The 13,530-nt window shown below is 36.6% G+C and overlaps 1 pseudogene; it reads right to left on the reverse strand.

The window, feature by feature from the left end:
* Nucleotides 1-12,590: 12,590 nt before the first annotated feature.
* On the reverse strand, nucleotides 12,591-13,198 carry LOC145974203 (uncharacterized; annotated as a pseudogene).
* Nucleotides 13,199-13,530: the final 332 nt, after the last annotated feature.

A 13,530-nucleotide genomic window follows, 5' to 3' on the forward strand; every position in this document is an offset into this window, starting at 1 on the left:
ATATGTATCGACATCCCTTACTCGTCTTCTCCAAAGGACCATAATGATCTACATGCACTGTCTGGAATGGCAATTTTCCTTTAGGAATGTTATGTAAATATCCTTCCAATTTCCCAGAAGTCGGAGAGAACTCGATACACTTCATACAATTAGATATATAATCACGCACTTTCTCTTTCAAATTCGGAAACCAGTAGACTTTAGTTATGTTATCGACAACTTTATCAACACCGAGGTGACCTAAATCGTCATGACAAGTACGAATCACATTAGACTCCATACCTTTAGGGACATAAAATAACAAGTACGAATCACATTAGACTCCATACCTTTAGGGACATAAAATAACAATTTCTTATTTTTAAATTTACGATAAACCAAGCCATCTCTCAACTAGTAAAATTTATCTTCAGCCTTCTCTAATTTATCTCGGATTTCACGAATTTCCTTATCTTTATCCTGCCGAATTGATAATGTCTGCTCAAATGTATTCGCTTTTAAAACCAGTACGCTATTACAACGACTCAATGCGTCAACGTGAAACATATGCTTGCCGGGACGATGTTCTATTTTAAAATCATAATTTTGTAACAACATCGCCCATCTAGAAATACGCGGATTAACAGTTTGTTTACTCAAAGTGAGACGAAAACTATTGCAATCGGTAATAATCGTGAATGGAATTCCGGATAAATAAATATGAAATCTTTTAATCGCATATACAACTGCTAAACATTCCAGCTCAAAGCTGTGATATCGCGCTTCCGTCGTCGTAGTTCGGCGGCTAAAATATGATACAGGTCGCAAAATACCATCGTTCTGTTTCTGTAATAAAATCGCGCCGAATCCGCTTGCACTAGCGTCACAATGCAATTCGGTCAATAATTTTGGTGAATAAATAGCGAGAATCGGCTGCGACGACATTTCTTTTAATAATTCAAACACGCGATTCTCTTCTGGACCAAATTGAAAGATTGCATTCTTCTTGACCAAATCATAAAGTGGTTTTGCTATAATCGAGAAATTTTTAATAAATCACCGAAAATAACTAGCGAGACACACAAATCTATGAACTTCCTTCGTATTACGCGGTACCGGGAAATTAACAACGGATTCTACATTTTCCATGCTGGATCGAATGCCTCTCTTATCAATCAAGTAACCAAGATAAACAATTTCGCGATACAAAAATGAACACTTATCCAAACGGAATTGTAACTTATATCGCCGAGCCAAATTGAAAACATTACTAAGAATTTTCAAATGCTCGTCAACGCTTTCGGTCGCAATCAGTATATCATCAAGGTATATCAAGACTTTATTTGTTCGGACTAGATCACGAAAAATGTCGTTAACATATCGCTGAAACACTCGCGGAGCATTTGTCAACCCAAAAGGCATCCTCAAAAATTCAAATTGACCTAGAGGCGTTACAAAAGAAGTGTACTTTACGGACGCGTCGGCAATCTTTACATGATGAAATCTGTTCCGTAATCAAGGCTGGAAAAATAAGATTTGTCACGCAATCGATCCAAATGATCATCAATTAAAGGAGTTGGAAAATTATCCCTTACGGTTATTGTTGGAGTGTGAGACGTTTATTCAGTTCGAGTTAGAGTTCCTTTATTAGCCGTTGTGCGATGCTGTGTGCGCTTTGTATAGCGCTGCACTATCTTATCTTTTCTGTCTTACCGTAAAAATCAGTTTTTGTAGTATTCCTTTTGTTCTCTTACATGTAACATAGAGAGTTTTACTCAAATAAAGATACATATTTACAACAGTTATTTTATTTAATTCACGATAATCAACGTATAACCGCTGTTCACCATTCTTTTTATGTACAAGTACTATCGGGAAAGCATACGGCGAATTACTCGGCTGAATTATTTGTTCCTGCAACAATTTGTCCAATATCTGACTCAATTTTCCCTTGTCCGCAAATGAAAGTCTTCGCGGCCTAAAACTAATAGGTCGGTCATGTGTCAAGTTAATAGTCATCTCGATTTCTCTCGGAGGACTTACATCTTTTGTTTCCGCAACGTACTCGCTCTCGTACAATTGCTCAACGCGCTTCACCGTCTTAAAATCAAGATGCGGATCAATATTCAATGTTTCGGTAACGGACGACGGATGATCATCACACGAAATATCTGTTTCGAAAAATCTAAGTTATCGGCAGTTGTCGAATCTGCTCTCGAGATACTAAATTTCTCTCCGAGTGATATCTTAACTAAAGGCGACGAAGTAAAATCTCTGCCAAGCAAAGCAGCACAAGTTATTGCGGTATTCGGTACTACATAAAAATGAATTTTTATTACGATATCATTAACCTCGACAACCTTCTCAAAGATTCCTAAAATCTCTAGTTCTGTATTGTGAATACCGTAAAAAGATTGATTTTTCGAAATCGGGATACAAGCATGAGCAGGGACAAAGTTATTTTTTATCAAACTTATCGGAGATCCCGAATCAATCATGGCTTCAAGCGAATATTTACTGTTATTATCTGAATCATCCGCAATCTGATACGAGAGGGATACTAAATATGGATCGATTAGCGGAAGCGTCTGGATCACGTTTGTTGTATTCTCCGTCCTTGGCTGTGACCTGGAACAATCCTTTATTCGATGCTCCAAACTGCCGCATCTGAAACATGAGCCTTTTACGCGCTTTTGCTCCTGTTTACACTCTTTGGAAAGATGTCCAGTTGCTCCACAATTATAACAGCGAATAGAATAATTTCGTGTCGTGGAAACTTCTCCTTCACGTGATGATTTCGTTGATGACGCTGGCCATTGCCCCTTCGAAGATCGCTCTGCATTGCTTCTTAACCCGCCGTTTAATGATAACTTTCGAAAGGCATCTAACAAATCTGTCGTTGATGTGAAGCGCTGCATCCGTGCCTGATCCTGCGTACGTACGTCCGGTACTCCATCGATTAGTCGATTAACTCCCGTTCATCGATGGACGCTTTATTCGCGAGAATTATTTTTTCATGGTAGTATTCCGAGAACGTCTCTCCATGTCGCCATTTGCGTCTTTCAAAATCCTTCCGCAGTGTCAATCTGTTGGGTCGATTATTAAAATTTCGAGACATCTCACGAAGCAACTCGATAGCACTCAATTGCAAATATTCTGTTCTTGAATGGAACCAGCTCAATGCCTTGCTTTTCAAACGTAAACTGATCAATACTTTCGTCAGATTGTCATCAAGTCGATAAGTCGCGCGCACAAATTCAATCTGTCTTTTCCATGTATCAAAATTATCACAATCGCCATGGGATTCACTCACCATGTCACTAATACTTCGAATGTTAAATCTGGAATCAATAACGTGATCATTGACATTGCTCTCCATGCTAGGCGTCACGTTTGCCTCGCGTCGGACAAGACTCAATTCTCGCTCCAAAAAAGCTTTCTCGCGCCGTAATATTTCAAGCTCTCTTGCCATTAACTCTGGTGGAACCGCAAGGTGATCTGGAGTCGCTATCGTTCCTCCTGAATACGACGCTACTTCCTCGCTTGCACGTTGCACCGACGCATGTGCGTGTAAATCCGGCGACGGCAAACCTTGCGACGAACTGCTACCCGTTAGACGTTCAAATGCACCTCGCACCTCGTTCAAATATTCTCGTCAACGGAAAATACCCGCGCCACTAGTTCGACTTTCGTTCCGGCCGTGGATTGTTTGATTTGTCGCGCAATCTCTTTCAAATTGGTAACGGTTAGATCGTTCAATATTTCTTGAGGTGTCCGTTCCTTCACAATAACAACAACACGATTCAAACGGCAGTTCGTAACGTACAAAGTCACTGCCAATCCGATATCGCGTCAGCGAAACGCACGCAATATTGCAAGTCAAAAGTCACACTTCGCGGAAAGCACAAAGCTATTGTCTCAATGTCAATCACGAAGACGGTAATCAATTCGGTAGTCGTCAATAATTACGCAATTAGGCCAACGTAACAACTTTTACAATTACGAGCCGTCGGATCGCAAAACCGGCACGATGGTTCAATCTGCGCACCGCTGCCGACAAATATCGTGAATTCACGCGTCAATTTCTACATAATAGTAGTCGCGAACCAAGTTTTCTTATAGGCACAAAATGCTCACCTGGTGCGAGCGATGGTTCTAGATCCCACTTCTGATGTAGGACGATTGAGGGAGAAAAAAAAAGAGTAAGAGAGAAGAATTCTCGAGTTTTCAAATTAAATTGATTCGAGCGGGAGAGGGAATGTCAAAAAGGGAAAGAAAAAAAGGAATATATATATATAGGCAATGTAAATTAATTAAAGTCCGGATGACCGATTAACAAGAAGCAACTTGAATGCGAAGAATATATTCACAGCGATATTCCAACAGTACAAAGCTAGGTCAGGAAGAGGTTCGATGTAAATAACACGTGTGTTTCGGCTGGCAAATCCGTAACGACTCTGATTCGACATCGATCTGCTATGTCACATAGCACGGAATTTATCGATCATGCTCAAATAATCATACTTCATGTCTAGGGCGCGCGCGATCTAACTCGCAATAAAATAAAATCGCCTACAATATATAAAATTGTTTTACAAATGAAGCAAAGTTATAATAATCTTTCTATTATTTAACTCGGTACAAATGCATTTTTGTGAAATATCTTTAACAAAATATCTTTCAATCTTATTTTCACATTCGCGGATGAACATTATACCGACTTCGCGTGATAAAATTGGATAATCGAATACATCACCATCAAAAGTGAATTTTTTACCTTCGATAAGAATGTCACCAACACCAATATTATTAATAGCTCGGGCAAAAATGCTGTTAATTACTATTACTGTGCCATTATTCATAATTGCGATATTATTAGGATGTAAAGTTGTAAACGTCATATTTTTTAATTTAACACTAGAAAATATTATTTTCTGATCAGTTATTTCCACAGGATGTCCTATCAGTATGATTTCATGTTTTCTAATGGAATATACAAGTGGATAATCAAATTGTATATGTGACATGCATCCTTGTTGTAATTCATGCAGACGTCTTCTTATCTGCGAAATAGGATGTAGTGTATTTCTAAGTAATCCTTTAAAAAATCCTATGCAATCTTCAAAAGGAAATGCAGAATATTTAAACAAAGGCTCCTTCATGTACATAACATCATCTGCAATATGAATGAGATTGTGAATAGTAATTGTTATCGAACTTTCATTATAATAAATTGGCATTAATTGGACAAAGGGGGAGGGTCGATAAGGTCGGTTTTCGACCTAAATTGTATTTGGATGAAAAAATTCGAAAAAATTCCTGTAGTATCTACTGAAAAAACTGAGTCGATTCCACCCTAAATGGACTACCCCCAACCCCCCTAGTTTCCCCCAACCATCCCTCAAAATAATGAAAATACCATCACTTGGTAACAGCATTTTCGAAAAGATTCGTCACTGGCAAACTAATATTTGATAAATTACATGTACTATAAACTCTCTTTAACTATCTTTACTCTTATTAATCATTTTTTACCTTTTTACTCTCCCTTGAGGAGGGTGGAGGGGGTGGTTTTAGTATTTATTCATGTAAGGGGTATATAAATACAAAAAATCAAAGCTTGATCGCCAGACTTGACCAGGGTATCTTAGGGTTTCCGGGTCCGCTGATTCCGAATTCGAGGGCCGTTAACCTCTATCACATCAGGTTCAAGGTTATTTGAAGGTCAAATTGAAAAAAAGCCGGTAAAAAATCTATAAAAAATGATTACTAAGTTTTTGGGATTGTTGATCTCAAATCAATGGGCTGTTTGACGTGTGGTTGCAACCAGGGCACCTCCACGTGGTGACGGTGGGCAACGGAGTTGTCCCACTATCCGGCAGAGTCCCTGGGTTACGGCGATCATGCCGTCATGGCAACCACACGCAGTGGACTTACGAGACAGGGATTCGGAACCCCAGAATCGGCGGCTGGTCAGGGTGGGAAAGCGGGCCCGCAGGCGTCGTCATCAAATGACCGTAGTTCAACATTGGTGGGAAACTTGGCCAATGTTGAATCAAATGATACAAGTGAAAAAATAGATGTTGATCAGAAAATCACATTGCCTTTCAAAAGAACGAGTAAAGCTAAGAGTCGTTGCCTCATTTGTCATTCCACAAGCAAGCTTTGCGTTGTACCACTCGAAGCAAGGTTGCGTATATTCATCAACCGTGGCATAATTATTCAGGGAAAATCTCTATTGTGTAAGAGACATTTAAAAGGTAAGGTCATTAAAGAAGATGAAGAATCTCGAGTCCCAACAGTTTCAAATACGACAACCTTGACTAGTTCAAAGGTCGGTGCTTTGCTTAATGACCTTAGGTGTTTTGCTAGAAAAAGATCAATAAACTTTGACATTCCTGGTGCTATGAGCGATTCTGACTACGTAAGACTTACAGGTATAATTGCATCAAACTTCGATAATCTCTTCGAGTATGTGAAAGGGTTAATTCGAAATACAGCTAATAGAAGTTCACGAACTTGTCTTGCAATAATGTTAATGAAACTCAGAACTGGTCTTTCATACTCTATACTTTCTACACTTTTCCAGATGCCACGAAGGTATATAGGTAAAGCTATTGAAACTGCGAGAAAAGCTCTCATGGACGAGTTTGTCCCGTTTCATCTTGGCTTAGATCACATCAGCAGGGAATACTTTATAAATCATCATACAAGAGACTTAGCTAAAGCCTTATTTGCAAATGGTGAAGATGTAGCCATCATTGTTGCTGATGGTACATATATATACATTGAAAAAAGCAATAACTACATGTTTCAACGTCGGAGTTACTCTGTTCATAAGGGTAGACCTCTAGTTAAGCCTATGATGTTAGTAAGCACAACTGGCTATATTTTAGAAATATTCGGGCCTTATTTTGCTGATGGGAAAAATAATGATGCCAGTATTCTGAATAGCTTGATACGGCAGAGAGCATCTCCCCTTTTGAAATGGGTAATGCCTGACGACGTATTGGTCGTTGATAGAGGATTTCGAGATTCTATAACAACATTAGAAGAATATGGACTAATACCTGTGATGCCCCGGTTCTTAGAAAGTGGATCTCAACATGACACCGAGAGTGCAAATGAATCTCGATTAGTCACGAAGATAAGATGGGTTGAATCGGTGAACGGTCTGGTAAAATAATGGAAAATGCTTTCTCAAGTCATGCCTAACTCTCAAATACCTTTTATTGGAGATTATGTAAGAATCGTTGCAGCCATCTGCAATGCTTACAGACCACCAAGAGTTTCGGCGACATGCCATGATGATGCCATCATTGCTGAAAGAATGCTTGCTTTGAGTAAAAAAGGAAATAATGTACAAAAAATGGTTGATAACAATGGTTGGGCTAAAAAAAGGGTAATTTGGGAGAACATAGAAGCAACTTCACTTGTTGATTTTCCACATTTGACGATTAATGACCTCGAAAGAATAACGATTGGGGTATATCAGCTCAAGCAAGCGGCATCCTATACCAGAGAACATATTGACGAGGAAGAAAATTACATGCTTCAGGTCCATAGAGAACGGGAAGATATTTTAAGGATTCTTATGCAGTCCCGGCACACAACCTCAAAACAATACCAACTTTGGATTCAATATGAAACAGAGAGCTTCGATCCAATTAAAGGTTGGTACTGCCAGTGCAAAAATGGAGCTAGAGTAGTTGGCTGTTGTGCTCATATAGCGTCTGTTCTCTGGTATTTAGGATATTTCAGACATTTGGATAATTTTCACCAATACAATAGTGATAGCTATCCCGATTTTTTGGTTGACGCGGCTGACTTTGAAGTTTCTGATGAAGAGGATGTAGAAGAAGAAGAAGAAGAAGAGGTAGAAGGAGAGTGACAAATGAAATAAAAAGGTTCAACATGCACCTCAGTGAGAGGCAAGGGAACTCACGTTAAACAAGCACCCCAGTGAGAGGCAAGGGGACTCACGTTAAACAAGCACCCCAGTGAGAGGCAAGGGGACTCACGTTAAACAAGCACCCCGAAGGGAGCAATCATCTACCACGTCCACGTCGTTGTTCCTGGGTAACGCAGAGTGTAGATTATTACACCTGCGGTAACTTTCACATCATACTAGCATAACACCACATCTGGCATGATGTTTATGATTAGTTACGATAGTCAAGGATCACGATAAAACTGTAAGGACGTAAGAAATGTACTGAAGGTATCAAATCGATTGCATCCTTAAAGGATTACACCCATTTTTCACAATTATCCTCAACGAGCGTTTTAATAAAGAAATCAAAAAGCGGTCCAAATTCATTGAACAGCACTTTTATCATCTTAACCTTACAACGATACTGAGTTAAGCTTGAAATGACACTAAATTGGCAGAGAATGGTTAAGCAAACTCCAAATTCAGATTCAGAAGCCCCAAAAACTTAGTAATCATTTTTTATAGATTTTTTACCGGCTTTTTTTCAATTTGACCTTCAAATGACCTTGAACCTGATGTGATAGAGGTTAACGGACCTCGAATTCGGAATCAGCGGACCCGGAAACCCTAAGATACCCTGGTCAAGTCTGGCGATCAAGCTTTGATTTTTTGTATTTATATACCCCTTACATGAATAAATACTAAAACCACCCCCTCCACCCTCCTCAAGGGAGAGTAAAAAGGTAAAAAATGATTAATAAGAGTAAAGATAGTTAAAGAGAGTTCATAGTACATGTAATTTATCAAATATTAGCTTTCTCTTCCCGAGATTGAAAACTCATCTCAAAGGACATCACTTTGATACGACCGAAAACGTAAAAGCGGCTGTAACCGACCAGCCGAAGGCCATTCGGGTTTCTGAGTTCCAGCACTGCTATGAAGACTGGAAACAACGTCTTAGGCGCTGCGTGGCTTCCCAAGGGAACTATTTTGAAAAAGACAGAGTTAAATTATAGTTAAATTATAAATAAAAGTTCATCTCGAAAAAGTCTCATTACTTTATTTACAGACCTCGTATTGTGCAGATTGCACAGCTAATTTCTCACTTGACAAAAGACGACATGAGACATAGAGAAGCATGAAATGTTGATACATGTCACGTGGTAATATGGAAGAAAAAACTAAACTAATATAATATAATAAGAAAAATCTGAATTGAATCGCTTTCCAATTGCCAATATCCATCAGATCAAAATTTTTTCTTTGAAATTCCATTGGGATATCTTGTGATACAGAATGTAAGGAGTTTTGTAAAAATGCAATATTATGCAAGCTAATCCTATGTTCCCGATCTCCTTGAAGAAACATTTGCAAGAAATATTTTGCAACCCCTAAACAGAGAAGGTGCATAGGATCCAATAAAACTGATTTAATAATATCAAATTCTGTAATATTTAGTAGTGGTGTTTTTTCTTTGGTAGAATGATGCTGTGGTTGTTGTTTATTTCGAAAAGATTCTTTTGTACGTTCAATGCAATTTATACCTTTGTATACTCTTTTTCCCTTTATTGTCTTTCCTTTTATTTCGCATCGTTCGCACGCAAAAAAACCTCCGTGTCCTTTACAACGTTTAATAAACGCACGTGCAGGAGTATCGCATACAAAAGCTTTAATATTAAAATTATAATGAGAATTTCCAATATTTAGTTCATTTCTAATCAAATTATTAACTTCTGCGACAAAATCTTGCAAAAATTCATTTGCTGACATTGGTTTGGATTCCTCATAATATAATCCTATGAGAAACGATTTAGCATCATACTGATGATGATGTACTAAACCTAATATAGTCCAAACATATTTCTTGGAATTATGATGAATGGATGCACCATCAACGTTGATTAATAAAAATATATCTCTTTCGGAATAAATATCAACGGGTATGATATTTACTAATGTATCTTCAATACTAAAATAACTAAAAAGTCCGTATTTTCCATTACTACCTAACATTATACGAAGATTAGTCTGCTTTATTAGTGTATAATAAGGTTTCACTGTTTTTTGGAAGACTTTTATGACCTTCGTTTCTCAATAATAACAAAAGTTCATCTAGACACTTATGCGTCAATGTTGTTATATTTCGGAGAGCCCATGTAGTAATTTTTCTGTTTATGTTTCCATGTAATAATTTATTTCGTGAATTTTATGTAAGTAAAAAGTCTGGTGCATCTTTGTCGTTCAAATCATTCAATGAATTTGTAGACGACAAATTATATTCATGTAATGAAGCATTAAAAGTATGTTCGTTATTATTTGAAGGAGAAGTACCAATGATAGATCCTGTTGCATGATAAAAACTTAATGTCGACGTAGACAAATTTGATGTTACAACTTCATATTGTTGAGATTGTTGTTCACCAGTTTGTGCATCAGCATTATATCCTTATAATATAGAAAATTAAATTAATTTCTCATTTTTAAAATTAAATTTATTAATAAAAATCAATAAACTTACTATATAATTATACAATTATACACATATTATACAATTACAGAAAAAATAAACTAACTCTTTGACGTAATATAATTATAATTAATGTTATATAAATTATGATCAATTATATACATACGTATGTTATTATTTCTTTCTGGAGACATAATTCGCATTTTCTTGCGAATCTTCTTTCAATACTCTATGTTTTCGAACACGTTCGACACTACTCATAATCTTGTATTGTGATAAGAATAAGAATTTTATAAGAATAATCTTTGATAAGAATAATCTTTAATAACATATAAATTATTGATTCTTAATATTTTTATTCACAGCTTTTTTAATGTATGTGTGTGTGCAAATAGAACCAGAAAATTTCTTGACACGTTAAATGAAAAAGCATAAATGATACGTAAAACCTGCAAAACGTTTTTCTGCGAATCTAACCTCTTTGTCAGTTCATATATATATACAGGGTGTATATATATATATAAATACTGTATATATATATATATATATATATATATATATATAAAGTACGTTCTATTTAACGTTCGCAATGCTTGCAGTATCATTTCATCCTTGTTGTTGATCGAAAATTAAATAAAGATAAATAATACTCGCAAGCATTAAGACTGTTAAGTGGAACGCCCAAATCGTATATACGACAATATATGATTTATATATAATAATGGACTGCGTATACATAAGTGACGACGTGACGAGTGATTTACCGCGTGTGTGAAGTAATGTTAAGTGGCATTTTGGATTTTGTGAATCATTAGTGGCATTTTTAGATTTCCAAAATTTAATCATCGATTTTCATATCTCTTTTGCAGAATACGTAAGTATAACAATGTATATATATAAATCTGTTTAACGTATTTGAGGTTATACTTATTTATGTACTATTGTACAATTTTGTTTGTAATAATATAACTCATTTGTAAATCTATAAAATCTAGAAAGCTTTTTCTTATCTTTCTTTAGCTGACTAAATTTCATAAATTATAAATATGTAATACATATAATATTACATGCAACGTATATGTTAATTACAATTTTCCACTCATAGATGTAACAGTTGTAATACAATATATGTTATATTGTGATTATATCTCATATAACACAAATGAATGATTTAACCATTTTCGCTATATGATATAATTACAATGTACATAATATATTATGTATATTATAATATACATAACGTATATATTACATTACAAATGTTATATCTATGAATGGGATTAGAACTAACATGTACATACATTATATGTAAAATAATTTAACATTATATATTATATGTAATGTACATGTTAGTTGTAATCCCATTCATAGATATGTATATAACAGTATTATATATCTATGTTTGCAGAATTCTTTTTTTTCACCTAATAGTACCAATAAAAATAAAGAAACACATGCAATTATACAATTTGAAAACGAATATACATGTGATGGTAAAAATCTTATCAATTTAGTGCCCTGTTCATGGCTCCATAAGTCTAAAGATGGGATGTATTGTCTTTACCCATCTAAATCCTTAAACAGAATGATCAGAGGATGGGTAGAACAATCTAAAGAATCAAATACTAAGTGGAAAAAAAACGAAATAAAAATTTTACAATATGCCCGTAATTATTGTATTTCATATGTTTTAAAAATTTATATATATACAGGGTGGACCATTTTAACCTTTAATGGAGAATAACTCGACCGGTAAGCGAAATAATAAAAAAAGTTTTATACAAAAGTTGTTGGGCAAGGAGGGGGACGTATGACCATGACCTTGAATTTGACCTTGACCTTGACCTTAGGGGTTATTTGAAGGTCAAATAAAATTTTTCAAATGGAAACGCCTATTTTCGACTTCGGATTCGGAAAGAGCGGGAAATTTTACAATAGGATATGTATGATTGATAATGTCATGTTTTGAGGTCATTTCAAGGTCAAAAGGAACTTGTACGTGTATTCATGCGAAAATCGTATCTGTATACGGGGATTTCTAAATAATCTTCTACACTTAGCATTATCCAGAGACAACGACGTGGACGTGGTAGAATTCTGCCTCTTTCGGGGTGCTTGTTTAGAGTGAGTCCCCTTGCCTCTCACTCCTCGGGGTGCTTGTTTAAAGTGAGTCCCCTTGCCTCTCACAATGCATACTTTGCTATTGTTAATCTAGCTATTCAAAAGGTTTTCGAAAGCTGCACCGTTAGCATTTATGCAATAATTGAGCCTTCTTTGGAAATGGGCCACTGTGCTGAGCAAGATATTTCGTGGAATCGCTTCACAAGCTCGTCTTATGCGATTTTCCATATCTTCTCTTGTTGTTGGTTCTTCTTCGAAAACAACTTCTTTCAAATAGCCGCAGAGATAAAAGTCGAGTGACGTCAAATCAGGAGAACGAGGAGGCCATGTAATCGGACCCTCTCGACCAATCCATCGGTTCAGGTACCTTTCATCTAAAAACCTCCTGACTATACGTGCAAAGTGCGGTGGTGCACCATCCTGAAGAACATCCTTCGCCTGGTTTCCAAGTCTACGTTCTCCAACAAATGAGGCAATTGGTCTGTGAGCAGATCAAGGTACGTATTTGCATTCACAGTACGTTCGAAAAAGAATGGACCGACCAAGTATCCATTAACAATCCCGCACCAGACATTGAGGCTCCAGCGGTGTTGATTGTCAATCGCTCTATGCCAGTGCGGGTTGGTATCGGACCAATAATGGCAATTATGCCGGTTCAACTCCCCTGTGTTCTTGAACGTCGCTTCATCGGAAAACATCACAAATCTAAAAAAATTAGGGTCCCGATCGATCTGCTGTAAGGCCCACCGGCAGAACTCGAGGCATCGATCAAAATCGGCAGGTAATAATGCTTGGGTCAAAGTAATATGATAAGCATGGTACTTCCGAGCCTTCAAAATCCGCAAGATTGTGGACTTCGGTATTCCTTATTTTTATATTGATAATAATAATTATAATAATTATTATTATCAAGGTCAAATTCAAGGTCATGGTCATACGTCCCCCTCCTTGCCAAACAACTTTTGTATAAAACTTTTTTTATTTTTTCGCTTACCGGTCGAGTTATTCTCCATTAAAGGTTAAAATGGTC

Source organism: Camponotus vicinus, unplaced genomic scaffold (genome assembly GCF_025532165.1).
Source record: "Camponotus vicinus isolate PSW18456_S1 unplaced genomic scaffold, iyCamVici1.0 SCAF_7, whole genome shotgun sequence".
NCBI lineage: Eukaryota > Metazoa > Arthropoda > Insecta > Hymenoptera > Formicidae > Camponotus > Camponotus vicinus.